Genomic DNA, 17,931 nt, shown 5'->3' with positions numbered 1-17,931 from the left:
CAAAGTATTGTTCTGTGTCCAGGACTAGATTTAATACTCCTGGATGTAGGAAATTATCATCTTTGGTGTGATTTTCCACCCAAATTCTTTCCCTATCTGTTTGCTGACATTAGAACTCTGTGCTCTTTACCCCTTAAAAACTGGAATCAAATTTCTGTGACTCCCATTTAAGCATAGTTAAATTGTCTTAACCTGATTGACATATTTATATTGACATTATTTCCCTTATATATACTGCATAAAATACACACAGTATCTGGAAGTTAAATGTCTCCTGTGGACTGCAGCACATACACTGTCATCCATCAGGTTGGCCTGTAAAAATGGCTTCAGACCTATCATGGGTTACTTGACTACAGCAGCCTAAACACCTGCTGTCAAGCTTGTCTAAATAACCCTTTTTGACAGGCAGGAAGCAGGAAAATCTGACTTTAAAAATCAATAGGTCACTCCAAAGCACACCTTGTCACCCACAAGGTAGAGTGCCTAAAATTAAAAGTGGAACATGCATGAAATTGAAGTTGGCGTTTTCCTCCAGTTATTAGCTCCAAAAAGCTATTTTCACTAGCAGGGCTGTAGCTGGATTCTAGAAAATGTCCATGTACACATTATAAACTGTTAGATAGGAACTGGCCAAGATGGTTATTGAAAGACTATTGTTTGTAGTTATTAAACATCCAATTCTTTGGTGAAGTTGGATTTTTAAAAAATATTCAGGGAAAGTAACTTTCAGAAGGTTTTACCTTTTTACCCTGCTTGAAGCTGTAGAGGTCAATTTACATTAGCCTGTCAGCAGCTGCCCAGCCCATGCTTGACCTAAATGTGGTGTGAAAAATGCTCCCAGCCATCTTCTCCCAGAGCAATGGTTTAGGTCTAGTGACAGTATGGACTGAGGGTTAAGATTGGGATACATATCAGCTCAGGAAAGGAAGTTGTGGAGCTGCCGGGAACTCCATTTACTTGAAAGGGATAGAGCTGAAGCCTTCCCACTCATAGGTTAGTGTAAGGGGATACCTGAGAAAGGACAGCCTTGTTTGCTTTATGGCTAAGGTAGCCAGTTAAACCCCAGCCTAGAGAGAGGTTGAACTGGTCCATAAACCAGTTTTTGCTGGCTGAGAAGGAGGTGACCACTCATTTTACTGAATTCCCTTAACTGGCACAGACCCTCCTTCCAAAGGTGCCCCGATCATATCCTATGCTGACGACACCCAGCTACTCTTCACGTGTAACAAGGGTGAAGATTTTGACGGCAATCAGATCAGGGAGTGTTTGGAAGCCGTATTTGAATGGTTTCAGAAACATAGCTTGAAATGCAACTCTGATAAGTCGGAGTTGCTTTTCTTTGGAAGTCCACCTAATCCTGAGTGGAAGTCCTGGTGGCCACAGGACATGGCACCACTGGGGGAAACTTCGCTCAAAGCCAAAAATTTGGGCATTCTATGTGATATAGATCTCTCTTTTAGACCCCAGGTCATAGGATTAACTGGAAAGTGCTTTGGTATGTTGAAGATGATGAGGAAATTCCTCCCTTTAATATCTCTCCAACACAAAAAAATCATAGTTCAAGCCCTGATAGGTTCACGGCTTGACTATGCAAATGCCCTCTACCTAGGCCTTCCCAAATATCTCTTAGCTCGTTTGCAGGTTGTGCAAAACTCGTCCGCTAGAGCTATCTTTGGCCTGCCGCGTAGGGCTCACGTGTCAGAGCTGCTTGAGAAACTGCATTGGCTTCCAATCGCCAAGAGAGTCACTTTTAAGATCTTGACTCTGGCCTATAAAGCCCTGCATCACATCGGCCCTAAGTACCTCCGGAAACGGATGGCCTTTTATGTTCCAAGGAGAGCCTTGAGGTCTGCACAACAAGCTAAAGCTACTGTCCCCATAATCAAGCGTGCCCGTACTGGAGGCCGCTCTTTCCGTTATCTGGCCCCTTGCTGCTGGAATAAGCTCCCTATTGCTCTGCGATCGATGTCCACTTTGCTTGCCTCCCAAAAACATCTGAAGACATGGCTTTTTGCCCAGTAATACCGTTGCCATCTGCGTAGAGCACTGTGTTATGTACTGACCTTTCTCTCTTTGCCAAAGCGCCGGGACACTCTTGTGAGTAGCCGTGCGCTATAGAAGAGCTTTATAACATAACATAACATAACAAGACCTGTGCCATCTTGGATTTCTCTTAGAATGGTGAATTGTGGGATAGATTGCAGCAAAGCAAACAAAATTGGGTGGCAAAATAGGGATGGTTGCCCTGGAATCATTTTCCCAATTGGTTATGGGATGCCCTGGAGTCACCCTCACTCCATGGCTAGTACAAACTATAAATTTGACACATAAGGAACCTTTCACAGAACATTTTATGGACACAATCAAAAGAGGACTGGACCTTCTGTCTGTGACCTGCGAGGAAAGACTTTGACAGGGGGATACTTCCTACAGAGTAACGGTGTTTCCAGGAAAACCCAGCAGCAAACTTGCCTTTTTGACCGGACCAGAGGTTACAGGGGCTCGCTTCCCACTGCCGCACATAACATCTTTGGAGCGGCCGCCGAGTGGAGCGCGGGCCTGCTGGACTTCATTTCCCAGCAGCCCTAGCGCCCGGACCGGAGGATACAGGGGCTCGCCTCCCGCTGCCGCACATAACATCTTTGGAGCGGCCGCCAAGTGGAGCGCGGGCCTGCTGGACTTCATTTCCCAGCAGCCCTAGCGCCCGGATACCGCGCCAGGGGCGCATAAATCACAGCGTTTGCCCCGGCAGAGCGGGGATACTTCCTACGGAGTAACGGTGTTTCCAGGAAAACCTAGCAGCAAACTTGCCTTACTGTTTGACCGGACCGGAGGATAAAGGGGCTCGCCTCCCGCTGCCGCACATAACATCTTTGGAGCGGCCGCTGAGTAGAGCGCGGGCCTGCTGGACTTCATTTCCCAGCAGCCCTAGTGCCCAGATACCGCGCCAGGGGCGAATAAATCACAGCGTTTGACCCCGCGACGCGGGACGCGCGCGGGTAGGCGCCGGGCTAAGCCCGGGCAAAGGGCGGGCCCTCTGAGGCCCTTTGAGACCGTAAGAGACTGGGCTGGGCCCCCCCTCCTTCTTCGACAGATACGTGATACAGTAGATTTGGTATTACAGGTAGCAAGCTGCAGTATCTATAATCACTTTACCATATTGTTTGATAAGTTCTAGTTTGCGCAGTTTTGTTGGTCCACATTGCTTGAACTATTATAGTTGTTTCTGTTTAGTTAGAATTGGGCTCAACATCAAATTATGACGTCATCTCCTACGAAATATAGGTACTCACTGATAGGAGGAGTTAACCAGCGTACGCTGGATGATTTTTTTATTCAGGGTTAACACTGGGACAGACAAGGAAATTGCTCTGTCCGAGCGACGGGCGGAGAGACGCCGTTCTATTGAATGCATTAAAAACAAAAGAAAATCCATAGGCTCCCCAAAGCTCACGATTTCCCCAATTCACAGTATCTCCCCTGTAATTGGGGACAGTGAGGTAACCCTAAATATTAGTATCCCACTACTTTTACAAGAAAATACTCCCCCTCCAGCTGTAGTAAATGTTCTGACTATAAATGACTCATATTTGAATTGTAGTCTGATTGCAGACGCAGAACCCTTGCCCGACACTTTGCCAACGCAAGTGGACTTACCGATCATAGTAATAGGGAGCTCCAAAAACACACAGAGCCCAAGGTCCACCACCCAAAAGAAGAAAAACGAGGGGGAGTTCTCTACCAAAAAACAAGGTGATTGGAAAAAATGGGGGGACTTCTATTAAGCTAACCCCCAATGCACTTGCATCTACACCAATCCCGATGGTTAAGTCAATACCCACCCAGCTAAACGATCCCTCTAGTACAACTTTATTGGGCAGCATAGAGCAATTATTAAGATCGTTCACGTTGCCACTATTTGAGAGATTAAAGGGGTTAACTAGCCAAATGGAGAAGTTAGAAAAAGATTTAAGGGACATCAAAGCGGCAATTAGAGATCCCTCCAAACCTGAATCAGAACATAATCACCCTGTACCATCGCTAAATACCGTTCCTCAGAAGGGTACCAAAACTACGTCCTTGCCCAAACTGAAACCCCGTAAAATATTACCCACTAATATTGAAGCGATAAATAGTGGGAATAATGCCAAGAAGACACAAGAAGGGGCAATTTTAGATACACCAGGAAATGGACCACTACCACACCCTTCCACAATTACCTCTAAACCTACTGAGCAAGTAAATATTGCTAGGACATTTCCAGCAAAGAAACCCAGAGTAGAGCTGCCCCCGGAAGCGGCGCCATTTGTTGCAGTCCTGATCGGGGTACCTGCACTTGTGGATGGACGTGTAGAAGACCAACGTGGGTTGAAAAATAAAGTCATACACTGGCTGAGGCAGAACTGCCCACTTCCACCAGATATAAATGGGACAATACTTAACGTTAGACGTCTAGCCTGGTTGGGGAAAAGAATTAAGGATTTAGTGGGTGACATTGTCATCATAAATTTTCAAGATGACAGAGTTGTTAGGTACATCGTAAATGGGTTTCCACAAAACGTAGGTAACGCCATAACTATACGTGATCTAACTTACTTTTACCCAAGAGGAATAGTTGCCCCGATACCTAACCTTAGGCCTTTGAGTTATCAACAGAATAATCATGCAATCCCCTTATTCCGCCAACAGAACCTGGGTCGTGGGTACTCTACTCAGAGACAAGGTGGTTACTTTAGACCCATTCTTTACCACCAGCAGAACAACCAAGCAACCCCCTCATATTGCCCCGGGAATTTTGGTTTTGGGCCACCCTCCCAAAGGCAGGATGATTATCCTAGACCACCTCCGTTCCATCAAGGTGATTATTACTGGCCTACTTTTAACCACTTTGCAGCATTAGCGGATATGGAGGGTGTCGACTGACTCTGTTCAGGGAATATAGCAGATAATTTTGATGCTGAAAAGGGCCCCCGCACAATTGTAAAGTCACCCATAATCTGGAAGGAGCATGTCTCCCCTCCAAAGCTGAACTATCCCCAAAAATTGGCGCTTGCCTGTGCGAGTATAGATAAGGGGCAATTAGCCCACTCACAATTTCCAGGCAGGGGAGACATAAGGGGGAAGGTGGCCAATGAGGCAGTTAAAATGGTGTCTTGGAACATGGCCGGTTTGGCTGCTAAAACTAGCAACAAAGAATGGTGCCAGTACATACACCAATTCCCTATAATCTGCTTACAGGAAACCTGGGCAGTTGACATCCATTCTTTACATTTACAAGGGTATAATTGATTTTTTGTCCCAGCAAGGAAATCCAGATCAGGCAGGGCAATGAGTGGGTTATCGGTATATGTGGACCTGAATCTTCCTGGCACATGGTCAACCACCAATTGTTATTCTCACGATATCCAAGAGGTGCGGCTCAAGGGTCATGGACTCAACCTGACAATATTGAATGAGTATATTAATGTGGCGGGTGGGGGTTGTAATGCTCTGATACAGGAATTGGAGTATAGACTGTGCCAAGTCTCAACCTGCAAAGCCAAAACCAACACCTCAAATAGTTTAATCGTGGGGGACTTTAATTGTCATCTTTGCCCAGCCCTTCTTCCAATAGATTCGACATGGTCGCGATGCCCAAAGGACAATGGGGCCCACTTTGAGCACACCGCAGAAGGCGAGGGTTTAACAAAATTTCTAGCAAACCAGGATCTGGTCCACACCCTGGATATGGTGCATATTTCAAAGGACGAGCTCCTGCCACCTACCTTCAAGGGGAGAGGATGCTCTTCGTACATTGACTACATCATCACCTCAAGGGCCATTATAAATAGAGTCTCTAGGGTTGGCATAGAATGGAACCCGTTTAGCGACCATAACCCCCTGTTGTTGGATATATTATACCAGTCCGCCCCAATTAGAGAAAAGTTTGTAGCGGTATCGGTGAGGGCTGTTGACCAGGGTAGACGCCTAAGGTGGTCTAAGATCAATGGGGAAAGGTTTTATGAATCACTCATGGAGAAGGGGAAAACATCCATTGAGTCATGTTTAGATGAGAGAGTTGAAGGGCGGCACTCACTATAGGGGCCTATATAACCATGAAACAGATATACAGTATGAAAAAGGGAATTTAGACCTAGGTCAGCTTGTAGTTTTTTCCCTAAAGGAAATCAAGGTCGGGATCGAGGGGCTATCAAAAAATAAAGCCCCAGGACCGGATGGAATCCCGCCTGACCTGTTCCTTAGCTCAGTGGAATTATGGGCCCCTATAATGACGAGAGTCATTAATACTGCAATCCGCTGTGGCTTACCGCCCTCATGGTCTACTGCCACCATCGTCCCCATTTTTAAAAAGGGTAACAGGGACGACCCACAATGCTATCGCCCCATTTCCCTAATCGATGTATCCGCTAAAATCATGGGAAGGGGGATATTAAATAGGTTAACTGAGTGGACTGAAGTAAATAACACCATCTCAGACGCACAGTATGGTTTTAGGATGGGTCGTTCTACGAGCGATCAATGCTTGAACCTTTATATGATAGCAGCCAAATACACTATGGCCAGTGATGAATCCCTTTACTTGGGGTTTATGGATCTGGCAGCTGCCTTTGACCATGTCAACAGAGGTAAGCTTTGGAACATGATGACTAGTATGGGGATAGAGGTTGGCCTCATCAATATATTAAGGGAATTGCACAGTAATACATCAGCACAAGTTAGGTACAATATGCAGGGTGGATGTACAGACTCCTTTCAATGTAATAGTGGGGTCCGTCAGGGTTGCATCCTGGCGTCCTTTTTATTTTCTCTTTATATTAATAATCTTGAACAGCACCTCTTACAGTTGGGATCTGACTGTCCACGAGTAGGGTTGCGTCATGTGCCTGTGTTGCTTTACGCAGATGACGCGGTCCTCCTCGGGCGCACACCAAAGAGTTTACAGATTTTATTTTATGGTTTTGTCTCTTTTATGGGTTCACTAGACCTTTCTGTTAACTTGGGCAAATCCTACGTTTTAACTGTTGGTAAAAAACCCTTTAACAAATGTATCTTTACAATAGGGAGCCATAAGATTGAGAAGGTTAAGTCATTCTCATATCTAGGCGTTTTGTTTGATGGGTTGCTAAAATTTAACGCCTTGATAGAGGATCGCTGTCGTAAAATGATTGCCGCAAACGGGGCTATAGCTGGTTATGGCCGAAGGTTGGGGAGGTGGTGCCCCGAACAGGTGATGATCCTTTACAACTCAGTATGTTGCTCTAAAGTTACCTATGGGGCAGAGGTGTGGGGCTTTGCTAACGTTTGCCAACTACAGCGGGAGGAGAATAAACATCTACGATCAGTCCTGAAAGCCCCACACAGTGTAACAGCTGCAATAGCACATAGGCCAATTTTAGCCTGGCTTAAGCTCTGGATAAACCAAGAGGCGAGCCTAAGCAGGGAAATATTGAAGGACTGCTTGGGCAGAGAAAAATGGTCGCGAATCCCGTGGCTCAGTTATGTAAAATCTGTACTGGTAACTCTGGGTCTAGGGAATCTTTTTACTGACCCGTCAGCGATCACCCCCCAGCACAAGACAATTGTTAAAAAAGCGTTTTTTGCACACAAAGCCGCACAAAGAATAGAACAAGAAAGGGCAAAAATTACGGTGTGTGCATACAATCTTGAAAAGACCACAGAAGGAATGGAACCCTATCTATATCTGTTACACAACGCACAGGAAAGGTGTTTAATGACCCGTTTTAGGCTCAATTTTTTACCTTCTTTATTGGGATCACCATTAGGGTACTCACCCACTATTGAGCAGAAGGGAACCTGCGGCTACGACAATAGGTCTCCGCAGGATTCCCTTCATTTTGTATTGATATGCCCATTTTATTCTGAACCCAGACGAAGATTCTTGGTAGATATTTAAAAAAAATCAAATATTAAATGTGCAAAAGAGACCCTGATTTTTCTACAACAGGCGTCGGACCCCCTCACATTGTGCTGTGTTATTAATTTTATTAAAGTAGCTGTCCGATTAGGAGCAAGTAGAGGGGGGGAACTATGAGAATTTTGTGAATGTTTTTAATGGACTATAATGCTCTATTTGATTCACTGGGATCTTGGCTGATGTACTTACATCAGGTTACATGTTAATTTGACAGGTTTATTTTTTAAATAGAAATGTACTTAATGTATGATGATTGTTTGTACTTTTATGATGATTTTTAATCATCGAATAAAGAACCCAAATGAAAATGAATGACTTTGAATGTTTTCCAAGATCTCCAGAGCCATCAGCAGGATCATGTGGCAAAGGTGTCCAGTTTAAAAGCAACATCATTGGATACAGCAACACGCTTGACCTATTTGAGGATTTTGAGCTCCATAAAAAAAGACTAAATCAGTAGGCAAAAACGTTGACCAGGACAAACCCACCCAGCGTATCCTAATAGCGCACTCCAACACGGTCCACATGAAATCACACCTAGGTCCTGATCTACCTCTTCCGTGGACTATTAATAATGATAAGTGCCTCTTAGTGCTTTAAAAATTCATAACTCCAGTTCCTCTTATAGGATTTTGTCATTTTGGTGTCACTTTGTTTATTAGATTGACACTATTTTTCTAATTCTCTTTGGATTTATTTGTTTGGTGTATTTACTGCATTACTATTTTGGTATGCGGAAATACTTCACACATTGCCCTGAGTTCAGCCTGTGTGCTTTGTGCCATAGTTGTTGTGGGTTCAGTTTGCTCTGTGCCATAGTTACTGGGGGCTGTGCTCAGGCTAATTTAGTGACTTTGTGCTTCACCCAGACAAGTTAGCATTACTATTCCTTGAGATGGATGACCACCCACCCCAAATAATAACTCACATTCCTACATGCAGTATATAGCCAAAGGTGCTATCTCTGTTACTAGACTTTTTCCACATAGGTGTGCATTGTATAATCAATTGGTAAGCCTATATCAAGCAGAATGACAGTCACCAACAAACTGGTCATTCACATTCAAAGTTGACTCCCAGCTTTTGGAAGGTGCTAATCTCAACATAACATACTCATGTTATAAAGGTTATGTTATACACAAACTGTTACTCTGCTTATGTGGATATGGTCCAGATGATCTCAGTCAAATCATGTGGTGGCAAGCCATCCTATTTTTCCTTAAAATCTGGATCTTCCAGATGAACCGTGCCCAATTAAGGTATTTAAAGGGCTCTTTCCAGCCATAAAAGACCACTAGGAACCGTGACTTATAGATCTTCAAAGTTAGGCCTAGTGCTGGAACAATTTAAAAAAGGGATGACAACATCACTATTGAAAAATATGGCTTAAAGGTGATTGAATTGAAAGCTTTTTGATAGCCAAAGTGATGCAAAAGAACCAGGTTTCTTTACAGTCCAGAGTGCTGGAAGAGAAAAAGATGCTTGACACGTATCAAGCTGGGTTTCAACGTAAACATGGCACAAAGGCACTGCTAGTGTGTGCTCTGGCCCAACTAAAGACTTGGTAAGACAAGGGACCATGGTAAGGATCTTACTTTTGCATTTCACTGTGGCATTTGACATGATCAACCATCACATCTTGCTAGACTGATTAATGGCAGAGGGATCAATAGGGCAGGCACTATCTTGCTTCACCTCCTTCCCGAAGAACAGATCTTAGTCCATGGTGCTGTAATCATTCTGTTGGCTGGAGATAACTGTTCATTCAGTGTTCACTGAGTTTAGTCCCATCCCCTATCCTTTTTAATATGTAAATGCAGGCCCATAGTGGATTGATTCCCCCCTTTGGCTTTAACACCCTTTTGTATGCAAATGACACTTAGCTGATCCTGAAATTCAATCACGGATCAAGAAAATCCCTTGCAAGGCTGAAAGTCTAACTTCTAGGCATCCAGAACTGGATGATGAAGTTTTTGTTAAAGGTAAATGGGATTAGGTTTAGCTGCTAGTCTTAGGAGGGGACATTTAGCACGGGCCTCCTGATCCTTGATCCCTGCGGATTAGGACAGCTTCTAATCTGGGTACTACAACCAAGAACCTGGGAGTTTTGACTCACAACGATCATTTCTCCATCAAGTACAGAAATTCTGTGCAACAGCGTTCATTCTCCTCAAAACATTGAAGAGAAGCCACCCCTTTCTCCCTGTGGAGAGTTTGGGCAAGAGTTGAGTGCATGTGTCCTCTCTCATGTGCACTATTGGAATGCCATCAACATGAGTCTGCCCAACAGTGCCATAGTAAAGGTAGAGCACCTCCAAACTATGAAAGTGAGTATACTGTTGGGATTAAGAATATTTGATCATGTCTCACATGCCAGAGGAATGGTTAACATTGTTTCCCAGAGGAAAGAGGATAAGACTCAAAACAGCCTGTTGTTCAGAGACCATATTTAGGCCACCTTTTCTTTCTGAGTTAGTAACGTCCTACCATCTGGTTAGAACAAGTGCTGCTTGCTTTGCTCAAAAACCGCCTCAGAGTTAAAAAAGACATAGTGGAGGAAGGTTCTTTCAATCAATGTGTTTTAGACTCTGGAATGAACTGCCACTAGCAATTTGGGTGTAGGCCCAGACACTGTGTCACTGTTATGCGAATACGCCCTGCTGGCAAGTTGATGTAGGCAGCTGGGCTGTGTACCAAGATGCTCTCCCGCATAATAAAATGATTGACTCTAAAATATCACTGCATTTAGGCAGGCACCGTGCGCTTATCTCTCGAGTCAACATGAGACACAGACACCTCCCTACATGTCTTTGTGAGATGCTGTGATGTCTTTTGTGTCTGATGGCCATTAGCCTGATGTCTTTTTTTCTACTTGGGTATTCCTAGTGACAGAATGCTTTGGTGAATGTGTACTGAACAAATTTAATAATAAAAATAGTAAGCTGCTGTTAAGCTGTTGCCTCTAGAACGGTGTGCGGTCAGAATATCGAGTTTAATATATTGAGTTGCTCAAACATCGAGTCAGAAATATCATGGTTCAGAAATATCAACAGCAAGAATATCGTGGTCAAGAATATTGAATTAAGGTAAGTAATATCGATTCTAAAAATATCCAAGTGTTTAATATCGTTTGCAAAAATATAGTTGTTAAAAATATTGATTTTTTAATTAGTGGTATGTATTTTAGTATATGTTTTAAATGTATGTGATGTATGTTTTTGTATAAGAATTGTTTGTATTTTTAATGTGTTAAATTTTTTGTAGTTATGAATTTCTTTTAATTTGAATTTTGGTTTTTAGTTCCGCAGCGGGCTGTGGGTTCATAGGGGAATAGGGTGGGAATCAATTTAATTATATTAAATTAATTGAATTTGTAAATGTATTAATATTTGTTTAATTGAGATGGTATAGTGTTAAATGTGTGAAGTAATTTATTATTAAATAATTCATCATTTGTTAATTAATAATAATTATTACATTTGTAATTAATTATGGTAATTGTGTAATTAATTTTAGGTGTGTGTTTTTGGTGTTTATAGATGTAAAGGGTGAGAAGTAATTTATTTTTAATTGATGAATGAATAATGGTTGTTAATTAATTATAGGGGTAAAGGGTGTTAAGTAGTTTATTTATTTTTTATTAATAATTATTTGTCAATTGATATTAATTAAATCAATTAAAAATGTATTATGGTAATTGTGTAATTCATTTTATGTGTGTTTTTATAGCGGTAATTTATCGGAAGTAATTTGTGTGTAATTAATTAATATATAGTTGTTGATTAATGGTAATTATTTTAGATTTATTTTGGGTCATTGTTTATTTTTGTGTGTGTCATTTTTACTTTTAAAGGGGTAAAAGGTGGGTATTAAATAGATTTTAATAACTTTACAATTAGTTAGTAATAGTTTTTAATTAAAAAAATAAGTTTTAACAGTGTTTTATTATTTTAAAGTTTTATTTATGTGTGTGTGTGGTAGACATAATAGTGTTAAAGTGTGTGTAGTTAATTAATGCTTATTTGTTTTTTTAACCCCACCGCTGCTGCCGATGTTCAGCGGACGTCATGTGCACTACCTCGGTAGTGCTGCGCACGTCCTTTGAACGTCGCGGCCCGCCCGCGCAATAGAACGTTCCGCACTAGCGTAGAACGTTCAGCGCAGGCAAGGGGTTAATAATATTTTTGTAATTGATTATTAATTATGTTCATTATGGAAGTATATTTATTTTAAAATGTTTAAGTGTGTTGTTATTGGTATGGTGTTATAGGGTAGGAAATAAAATAAATACATTTATGTTTTAATTAATGTTTTTGTTTGTAAATATTTTCTAGTTTAAAAGAATATTTTTATTTATTTATAATGTATTTGATATAATATGTGTAGGTATTTGTTATATGCATTTAATGTTATAATATGTCTTCTTTTTATATATTTAATGTATTTTTTAAAATTTTTAAAATATGTATTTATTTTTATAATTTTTCTTAAATTGTAATATTTGTTATTTATTCTTTAACTGTGGGAGTGTGAATAGTAATTCTTGCCTCTCCGCTATCCAACTCTTTCCCTACTGTTGCACTGATTGGAGTAGGAATAGTAAATGTTACCCCTCTGCTAATCCAACACTTTCCCTATTGTTGCACTCATTGGGGTGGGAATAGTAAATATGAACCCTCCTCTATCCAACACTTTCCCTACTGTTGCACTCACTGGAGTGGGAATTGTAAATTTCACCCCTCCAGTTTTCAACACTTTCCTTACTGTTGCACTGACTGGAGTGGGAATAGTAATTTTTACCCCTCCGCTATCCAACACTTCCCCTACTGTTGCAGCCCCCGGAGTGGGAAGACAATTTTTTACCCCTCAGCTACCCAACACTTTCCCTACTGTTGCACTTACTGGAGTGGGAATAGCACATTTTACCCCTCTGCTACCCAACACTTTCCATACTGTTGCACTCACTCGAGTGGGAGTAGTAATTTCTACCCCTCTGCATTCCAACACTTTCCCTACTGTTGCACTGACTGTACTGTGAAATGTAAGTTTAAATATTTTTTAATAGTTTAATGTTTTAATTTATTATAGATTCTTGTTTTTTTATATTTTAAATCATTGATATATATTTTTATTTCCGTGAACCCTCTAGAAAAACTAAGGTTGCAGGATAGAGGCTAGGGACAAGTACCTCATGTCTTTGTAGAATACAGCATTAGTGATGCCCTACCCCACAGTCATTGTTTAAGTGTCATTTCTCTCAGGCCATAGGCTGATCTCCTAGAACTTAAGTGGTCTAGCTTCATTGAACACAAGTGATCCATCCTGCTGCATTTAGTGGATGTGAATTCGTACCCTGCCACACACACACAGGCTTACACTGGTTTATTCAGGGATGTGGGAAGAATGGAGAAGCACATGGGGTAGGCAATGAACAGGGAACAAAGCAGCACTCGTATTAAATCCTTTGAAGCACTCTACATATACAAATACATACAAGCTCAAATTATGGGTACTCCACATATCAGGTACTCAAGCATTCTCATTCACGTCACATAAATCAGTCATGACATACAATATTGGTTTATACAGGAAGAGCCGGTGGGGATTCCCAACTGGGGTAGGTAAAAAAGCCTGGTCTCAACTAATATTAATCAGCTGCCATCAAGTATTAGCAGTTTATGTATCTTGTGCCTCAAAATTATATGTTCTGTGTATACACTCAGAGTGAATCAGTTTGGGTCTAGAATCCCTGATATAGACCTACTGCTCATATGATTGCTACACAAGTCAGCTTCTTCTAATTTGTCCCACAGGTCTGTGTTCAGGTTTCTTCAATCCTAAATGTGGGAGAACTTCTTAGCACCAGTGGACAAAGATGTCTTATATAACGAAGATATGCATTGGCCCCCTATGCCACGGACAGCAATGACTGGTTAAGTGTATGTCTTTTCAGTTCCTCGAAGGGCACTCGTCACAAAAGAAGAAAGAAAAAATAAGATATAGCCAAATAGAATCTACAATCAGATGTAGTCAGTAGATCTTGTACATAGTTGAAAGCTGCATCAAATAAGGTTTAAATAAGGTGCTTGATGTGAAAAGTAAGCACACTGTGCTCGTGAAAATTAAATGAATGGTGCAAAGTGAAACACATAAAATCAAAAGGACGGCAAAAGAAGCAAGTAATTCAGAAGTGTGCTTGAATATAGATAACGTTAAAAATGTCAATATAACATCATTGTACAGTATTTATCCTTTTTCAGACATATGAATGTCAACAGCATTGCAACATTCCAGGTCATCATCATGAAAGGAGGAGCACCAAGAAAATGACTACTGCCTTTATCCAATCCAGGGGTACTAAATAGCTGCTTGTCCGTTTGTCACAAGGATGTTGACAGTATGCGGTAAGTAGCTAATGCCATGGAGAGAGACCTCAGGAGGCAACACGTTGTAGGGAAGTGAATTCCTGTTACAGGATGAACAGTGCCATGAAAGAGAGCATAGATTTCTGGGTGTTACTTCTCAATGGATGGCATTGAGAATGTAACCATTCACCTATCGACCACTTCAAGCTCTCAGCATGGGCTTTCGGCTTGCCTTGTATATCATGACACAATTGCACCAACAAATATTTTAAAGGTGTTAACCATAATCTTAGTGGGATATCATGTAGGGTTGTAAAATCTATGCTAGGAGGAGGGTATAGCATCCATTTCGACAAGTTCAAATCAAGAAAGCTGATCCCAAATATTGTAGTGTGTTGTTGATGTTTTTGTAAATGTGGCAACTTTATAACATATAGGCTAGCATTGTTTTCGTCTTTATTTCGACAAAAGAATGTCATAAAAGAAGGCACAATAACATTTCAGCATACATCATTACAATTTTTAAAAATAGAAAAGTACAGTTAGCCATAAAAACACATTCATCATAAAAGCATTATCTAAAATTAAAAAGACAATCAGCCCAAGTAACCTCTGCTCACCAATACCCACAGAAGCACCCCAGCGTTGTACAGGAATACATTTGATCTCATTTCACCACGTACTTTCTTCTAATATTCCACATAGCGGCTAGGAATTTCGTTACAGCAAAAACAATTATTGGGGATACATCTGTTTTTAATATTCGATCCGAGTGAAAACACTGCCTGATCCCCAGGTTTTTGCAAATAGGGATGATCAACTTCTTCCTAGGAATCTGGTAAGCAGGGCAGAAGAAGACTATGTGCAAATCATTCTCTAGCTCCGTGGTGCACGCTGAACAGTTTCTGGGAGCGTTAGGGCGCCAACGGCTGGTGAGGGCTCTTATTGGTAGGGAGTTATATCTCCATTGGAGGTACAACTTCCTGTGACCATTAGGGCTGATAACATCAAAGGCAGTCTCCAGTTTATAGTGATCTTTTAGTGCCAGGAATGTACTCGTCATTGTCCCCAGTTGGGCATTCGTTAAACAGGCAGACAAATTATAATCATAATACAGTCTAACTAGCTCTATACGGGATATATCAATACAAGCTTGTTCCGGGTTGGACCATAATAAAGGGCAACCTAGTCTCTCAAATTCATGCTTGATATATTTCAGCCAGGGAAAATTCCAAACATTTGGAAATTTTAACAGTTCTGCAAGCTCGTGCCTGTAACTGGCGAGTTCAGGGTTTACCCAGAGTCGCCTCCAAAAAGTTAGAGGCTGAAGACCTAGTTCCTCCTTAAGTGATCTCAATCCCAGGTCCAGCCTAAGGGGGAGTAGGGGCGTACTAGCGGGTAAAGATACCAACTGCCTAAGAAACCTATTTTCCGTAACGGTAATTGCTGGGGGACAACTGTGGCCCCACAGTTCCCCTCCATAGATCACCGCTCCCCGTGCCTGCATTTTGTAGATTTCGAGAGGTGGGCAAATAGGTTTTGACGTGGATTGTTTTAGGAGTTTAAGAATCCCCCCCACTTTTTGTGAAAGCTTTAATTGGGTTTTAATCTGATGTTGCACCCAGGTCATATTTTCATTGAGAGTTAATCCCAGGTATTCAAACGTCTGCACTCTTTCCAAACGAACACCACCTATAGCAGGGTTTGGGCGAGATGTTTTCAGTGGATTAAAAATCATGAATTTCATTTTGGATGTATTTATTTCCAGTCCCCGATCTTGACAGAATGAGACAAAGCCGTCCAAGACTCGCTGTATGCCCATCGGAGTTTTAGCCAATAACAGGGTATCATCTGCGAACATAATCGCAGAGATCCCTGCACCAGCGAGCCTTGGTGCGTCTCTATTGGGGACCGTGTTCAGGTGAGTGATTACTCCGCTGACATAGAGGCAAAACAGGGTTGCCACCAAAACGCAATCCTGACTTACCCCCCTGCCAACGGAGAAACTAGATGACAGATTGCCTTGTCTCCCACACCTGACCCTAGCGAAATTCTGCGTATGGAGTCGTATTATGATGTTCACTAGGGGAGTTGGGATGCCTAAGTCCCCTAATACACTCCAAAGTTTCCTTCGTGGGACCAAGTCGAAGGCCGCACGGAGGTCTACGAAAACGGTGTAAAGCGAACCGCCCTCCACTTTGACTGTTTTTCAGAAGAGCATGTTTAGTCTGAAAATCTGGTCGGTAGTGGATACATTCCTTCTGAAGCCTGCTTGATAATCACTTAAAATTGTAGAGTCCTCAGCCCAGTCCAAGAGGCGGTCCAAAATCAGCATGGCTAAAAGTTTCTGAGCTACATCTATTAGGCTGATTGGCCTGTAGTTGGCTGGGAGCAGAGGCGACCCCTTCTTGAAGATAGGCACCAACTCAGCTCCCAGCCAAGTACTTGGAAGTGCCATTCCCCCGAGAACTGCATTAAAAATTGTTAAAAGATATGGGGCCCATATCTCAGGTTCCTGTTTGTAAAGTTCCCCTAGGACCTTGTCCAGCCCTGGGGCTTAGCATCATATTGTCAGGTACAGCGTTATTGTATGAGCCATTCCCCAACTTCTACTACATCTAGTCAATATTTGTACCTTATTATTTGTCCTAGTATCTCCATCACCACGGCGACAATCAATGGTGACGAGGGTCATTCATGTTGTGTGCGGAAGGATATTTGCCACCTCTCACATTCGTTTTACCTCTTGCACATGCCCCATAATATAGCAATGACCTCTAATGTATAATGCATCATCAAGCTAATAGCTCTTTAATGTTTTCAACAAATATTGTCAATTGAATAAGTCAAATGTCTTGCAGGATTATCAGCTAGCTAATGCACGCAGAGTCTTTAATCCTCATAAGTGCTCAAGAACCAAAAATCCTTCCATACTGTTCAGGGTTGCATTTCGAATGCCCACAAACCTGATTAATCCTTGAGTGCCAAATCACTGACTGTTCCTGAGAATCTTCTTGCCAATATTTTCCCCAATACCTTAATATAAACATTGCTCAGCTACAGAGGTATCTATGAATCACAGTCACAGTATTTGCTGGCATCACTAGAACCACTATCAGTGCTTCTTTCAGTGTTACTGGCAGCTTCTGGTTCAGTGGTGCATTGTATATGTCTAATAAGTGTTAAACTCTATTAGGAACCTGGTTGTCCTGGACCTTACCCTGATCTCAGTTGTTGCATTTTCATCTTTACATCATCAGTTTCTATTAGTGCATTCAGACTAGCTTTTGATTCTACTGTCAGCTTAGGTAACACTTCCTCAAGGAGAATGTTCCTTTCTTGCTGTAAGTCTGTATGTGGGTTTTATAGAAGTGCATAGTACTCCCCAAGTCTACCATCGATTTCTTCATGCTCAGTTAATAGAAAACCATTACCATTTGTGATGGCTATCTCCACTTTGGGACTGTTGTTCACTAACCATGTCAGAAGATGCCCAGCTTTGTCACCACTTTAATATTGTAGTTCCGTGTATTTCCTTAAGTCGTGATTCCCCAGTCTGTATTTTCTTGCAGAAAATTCCTCCCTTTTTTCAGTTGTAATTTCTACTTTCCCTCTCCCGGAATCTTT

The sequence above is a fragment of the Lissotriton helveticus genome, chromosome 5_1, assembly GCF_964261635.1.
Source record: "Lissotriton helveticus chromosome 5_1, aLisHel1.1, whole genome shotgun sequence".
NCBI classification, from domain to species: domain Eukaryota; kingdom Metazoa; phylum Chordata; class Amphibia; order Caudata; family Salamandridae; genus Lissotriton; species Lissotriton helveticus.
The sequence above is the reverse complement of the archived record's forward strand: the minus strand, read 5'-3'. Positions refer to the sequence as shown.